Source organism: Hemiscyllium ocellatum, chromosome 13 (assembly GCF_020745735.1).
Source record: "Hemiscyllium ocellatum isolate sHemOce1 chromosome 13, sHemOce1.pat.X.cur, whole genome shotgun sequence".
In the NCBI taxonomy this organism is placed as follows: domain Eukaryota; kingdom Metazoa; phylum Chordata; class Chondrichthyes; order Orectolobiformes; family Hemiscylliidae; genus Hemiscyllium; species Hemiscyllium ocellatum.
In genome coordinates, this window is record NC_083413.1 from 89,269,760 (window position 1) to 89,275,759 (window position 6,000).

Genomic DNA, 6,000 nt, shown 5'->3' on the forward strand with positions numbered 1-6,000 from the left:
CATGGTGAAAAGTATTCATTATGTGAAGCCAGTTTTTCATTGTATAACAGAAGATGGCTTAATCTTTTCTGTTGACACTCACTAAATGTAAAGGCCACCCAATCAATATGTATGTTGCCTTATCTGGATGGCCCTCCCTGTAAAATGACTTTCCAATTCATTGAGAACCTGCTGTTCCAGAGAAGACCGTGAATTCATGTCTCTGTGCACATGGGCCATCATTCCCTCTCCCTGCCAGGGCCCAGAATAAAGATGAAGGAAGTAAAATTATACAGTGTCTCTGAACATTTTGTTTCAACAGAGAGTGGGGGAACAGGACAACATAGTAACACAGTATTGAGGATTCTTCTGGATGTTCTCCAAAAACACAATCAAGCCTTAGACTGGACTGGTGTCCCGCTACCATACTGAACCCACTAGAAGTGGACTTTCAGGAAAGGGACAACTGAACTGTGAAGCTGTTTTCTAGGCTGGTCACTGACAGAAAAATAAAAACAGTCTCCAAAGCAGAAGCTGCAACCTGACAGTGATCAGTTCCAGCGGGGATCCACAGTAAACAAGCAATTATCACAAGACATGTGATTTCCAAGAGATTCCTTATTGAACAAAAACTCAATTCCAATTAGCCTCATCCTTTCAAACTGCAGTCCTCTAAAAGGATGCAATATAAAGGCAGCTTAACACTAGAAAGAACCACATTACATTTACCAGTAATTGCCCAGCCAAGTCTCGAACTTCCACTTTTTAATTGAACTGGCAGCTTGACAACTTTCAAAAAATGTTTGTTTTGAAATCAATGATTGGAAAGTGGAAGGTTTGAAGATTTTTGACCATGATGCTGATTGTTATTCTGAGGAGTCTAATAACAACGACCATTCTGACAATCCAGATTGGGTTTGCCTTAATGAAGCATTAAAGGACTCATATTGTGAGGCAATGTTCCTCTGCTCAACTCTCTCCACTGTACGGACAATTTATGAGCATTTCAGACTCCGCTAACCTTCCTGCATCCATGATATTCCTTCAGAGGTCTCTTATTTTATACCCATTTCCCACAGTCCTGGTGAGGCACCGACTCTGGTAGAGGTGTAACACCTATTGCAGCACGTAGTCTATTGCTATTGACAATACAGCTCATTATTAGAGCTAGTTTAGTCCTTTGGAATCAGCTCCATTGATAGGATGGTGGTTTGAATTTTCAATTCATGCCACACCAGTAATTTGAATTGTGAAAAGCTACCAAGAGACTGGAATTGACCAGTAATTTAACGAGCATGTTTTTTTTTCAAAAGGTGTTCACTACAAATTTATTGACAGATTCGTTACTGTGATGAAGGGGGGAAAAATACATTAAATTACCATCTTTGAAAGTTGGACATTAAAACAGGAACAGATTTTGGTCAGTTTGCTGAAGGTTTTGATGAAAAGATCAGAAAGTTGTTTTGGAACAGTGACCCAAATATATAATTGTTTAAAAAGCATGTGACTGCAATCAAGAGTGTGGGAAAACATCTATAGATAAAATGCTTATATCAGTGAGTTAATAACAGACAGTGCAAACAGAACAAAGCTATGTTTTGTTTTAACTTCAGGGCAGTCGAATCAATATGTTCAGAAATAACAGTCCAGCTCAATTCAGAGGGACAAGTCACCTCAGCAAAAATGTTTTCTACTGTACAGAGTTTCAAAGCCAAGAGAGCTTGTAAAGAAATTTTCAATTCGTTCAAACTAATAGGCCATTGGAATTGTGAAAGTTTCATAACTCCAAACTTGGAATAGAATCATAAAATTAATTCTGTAATTCACAGGAAAAAGACTGGAAGAAGTCAATTAAATAAAAAATAGTTTTGAAATAGTACAATAGGTTCTCTGAACACAAATCTTTGTAATGAAAAGTGTTGGGAAGCAGATTAAAGTGTTATTTTGCTGTTTATATTAACAACTTTCTAAACTATGTTACATATTATGTCATTTAGAAGTATCGAGTTATAGAGTTGTACAGCATGAAAACAGACCCTTCAGTCTAATCCATCCATGCTAACGAGATATCCTAAAATAATCTAGTCCCGTTTACCTGCATTTGACCCATATCCCTCTAAACCCTTCTTATTCATGTACCCATCCAGATGACTTTTAAATATAATAATTCTACCAGCCTCAACCACTTTCTCTCGTAGCTCATTCCACACATGTACCACACCCTGCATGAAAACATTGCCCCTTAGGTCTCTTTTAAATCTTTCCCCTCTCACCTTAAACCAATGCCCTCTATTTTTTGACACCCTCCACTGGAAAAAAAGACTTTGTTTATTTACCCTATCTATGCCCCTCATGATTTCCTAACGCTCCATAAGGTCACCCCTCAGCGTCCGATGCTCCAAGGAAAGTATTCCCACGCCCAAACCCTCCAACCCTGCCAACAGCTTTGTAAATCTTTTCTGAATCCTTTCAAGTTTCACAACATCCTTCCTACAGCAGGGAGACCGGAATTGAATGTGGTATTCCAATAATGGCCAAAACAATTATTACCAGTGCTACCATTATCTCTGCAGCTATTTCCTTTATGTCCCTTTATTCTGAGGCTGTATCTCGGACTCTAATCTCTCCTATTAGTGAACACATCTTCTCCACATCCACTCTATCCAAGCTTCTCAGTATTCTGTAGATTTCAATCAGAACCCCACTCATCCTTCTAAACTCTATTGAATGTAGACCCAGAGTCCTCAACTGCTCCGCACAAGACAAGCCCGTCATTCCCAGGATCATTCTAGTAAAACCCCTTCCAAAATCAGAACATCCTTTCTTAGATACAGGGCCCAAAACTGCTCACAATATTTCAAATATGATTTGACTAGAACCTTATACCTCCTCAGCTGTACATCTCAGTTCTTGTATTCTAGTACTCTTGAAATGAATGCCATCATTGCATTTGCTTTACTAAATTCCAACTGAACTTGTATGTTAATCTTAAGAGAATCCTGAACATGGACTCCTAAGTCTTTTTGTGCTTCAGATTCCTGAATCCTTACCCCATTCAGAAAATAATCTATGTCTCTGTTCTTGCTACCAAAGTATATAACTTCATACTTTCCCACACCATATATTCCATCTGTCCCTTCTTTGCCCATTATCTTAGTCTATCTAAATCCTTCTGCAGCCTCCCACAACACCATCTGTGCATCCACATATTTTTGTGTCACATGCAGACTTAGTAACAATGCCTTCAGTTCCTTCGTTCAAATCATGAATAAATTATGTGAATTATTGTGGTCTCAACACTGTCCCCTGTGGAAGTCCAGAAGTCACTGGCTGCAATCCTGAAAAAGACATCTTTATCTCAATTCTCAGCATTCCTCCAGTTAGCCAAACCTCTATTAATACCAGTACCTGACTCTCTAACAGCATGGACTCTGACCATAATTAGCAGCCTCCTGTGCAGTGCTTTTTCAAAGACCTTATGAAATTCAAATAGTCATGTCCACTGGCTTTCCTTTGACTAAATTGCTCATTACCTCCTCAAAGAATTCTTACAGAACTATCAGCCATGACCTCTGGGCTCCCTGTTCATTGTGGTCTCACTTCTTTTTATGTATTCAATTAATCTTTTTTTGTCTATTTCTAAGTTTCTTGCAAATTTCTCACTCTTCATTTACATTTCGTTATATTTTGTTCCTTTTAAAACTCTCCCAATTCTCTGATTTATCATTATTTTTTGGCACATTATGTTTTTGTTTCTTTCAATTGGATTCTATCATTAATTTCCCAGGTAACCCATGGTCATGTTGTCTCCTTCACAGGACCTTTCTGCCTCATTGGGATATAACTTTGTGAGTCATGAACTATTTCCTGATTGTTATTGTTCTGCAACTGTAATTTCTGGTAAACTACTTTCCAGTCTACTCCAGAGAACTCAGTTCTGATTTATTCCCACAGATGATGCCAGACCTGCTGAGCTTTTCTAGCAATTTCTGTTTTGGACCCTTGCCTTCCTGTCTGTCTTTGTGAAAGTAATACACTTAGTTCCGGTTTGATGTTCTTGTAACCACATCTACATAATGACTATAAAATCAGACCTCTTATCCTTGATTTGTGTCACTAACTCATCTGTTACATTCTAAATACTACATGATTTTGGTCAAGATGCACAAATTTTGCCTTTTGCCCTTTTTTTGCCAGTATTTGCTGTTTTTCTAATGCTTGAACTCTCTGTAGCAGTATCCAGGAAAACAGAATCATATTCAAATATAAAGGCAGCCTGTGATAAGACATTCTACTGACTTCAGCAGAGAAAGGCACACCTTGAGTGAATGAAAAGCAATCTAGACACATACCATCAAGCCAGATAATCAACTGTGGTTAAATGAGGAATGAAGAGAGCATTTTTAAAATTGATTCACAGCATATGAGCTTGGCCAGCATTTATTACCCATCCCTAATTGGCCAGAGGGCAGTTAAATGTCAACCACATTGCAGTGGGTCTGGAGTCTTAGACTGGGTAAGGATGGAGTTGCCTTCTCTGAAGGACATTAGTGAACCTGATTTTTTTCTCTCAACAATCAATTCATGGCTATTGTTCTCTCCTTCATTCCAGTTATTTACTGAATCCCATTACCTGATGTGATGGGATTTGAACCAGTGGCTCCAGAACAATATCTAGGTGTCGAGATTAACAGTCTCAAAGATATTGAGCCATTAGTCCATCAGCTCCGCAATCGAGGTTTGGAGATGTGTAATATGGGCAGCATGGTGGCACAGTGGTTAGCAGTGGTTAATGGTTCAACTCCTGCCTTAGGCGACTCTCTGTGTGGAGTTTGCACATTCTCCCCGTGTCTGCATGGGGTTCCTTCGGGTGCTTTGGTTTCCTCCCACAATCCAAAGATGTGCAGGTTAGGTGAATTGGCCATGCTAAACTGCCCATAGTGTTAGGTGAAGGGGTAAATGTAGGGGAATGGGTCTGGGTGGGTTGTGCTTTGGCGGGTCGGTGTGGACTTGTTGGGCCGAAGGGCCTGTTTCCACACTCTAAGTAATCTCATCTGATCCCATTCATAGCAAAAGGCTTTCTGGGAGACACAGACCCATTCAGGGTTCATTTCCCCACACAATAATGTCCAACATCAGCTGATTGGGAGGAGCATTCATTCTTCCAGAAGCAGTATCTTGCAGTGTATGCACACTGGACAAAGCTTAAAAAACACTTCATAGATTCTTTTGAAAACATCAAAGTTATTGCGTCAATAAAATCTATTCTGTCATTATCTTTGTGGGTTCACTAAAGGAGTGCGAATGGGTGAGGTAAGAATGGAGGAAAATGCCAAAAACAGACCCTCCTGGTTTCACAAGCTCCTGCAGTTTCTCAGTCAGCGCCACTCCCTTCGGCTCTGTCTTACTCAGCTGCTCTTTACACTTTCAAGGATTAACTCTCCTCGTTTGTAAACTCAACAAAGGGTGAAAAATCAGGTCATAGTCCAACAGGTTTAACTGGAGGTTTATTTCGAAGCGCCGCTCCTTCGTCAGGGAACGTGTGGGGTTGGATCATTAGGGCACAGAATTTATGGCAAAAGATTATAGTGCCATACACTGATACATTAGATTGGCACAATAACAATCAGGATTTCTTCAATTTTATGGAATGGGGTGGACAAAGTTAAACATCACATCAAACCAGGTTAAAGTCCAACAGGTTTATTTGGAAGCGTTGCCCCCTTCATCAGGTAGCAAGTGGGCTCGGAGCACAGGACACAGAATTTATAGCAATAGATCACTGATGTATAAAATTTTTAACTTTTGTGATGTTTAACTTTGTCCACCCCATTCCAAGGCACCTCCACAGCGTTAAACTCAACAGTGAGTCCCCTCACACACTCTTCACCGTTTATAGCTTAGAAAACAACGAAAAGACACACTTGAGAATAAAAAAGGTTAGGGTTGAACTGAGTAAATGTCCTTTCGCCTTTGATAAGAATATCCTAACCATGTTCCAGTCCCGCCGCCCGAGCTACA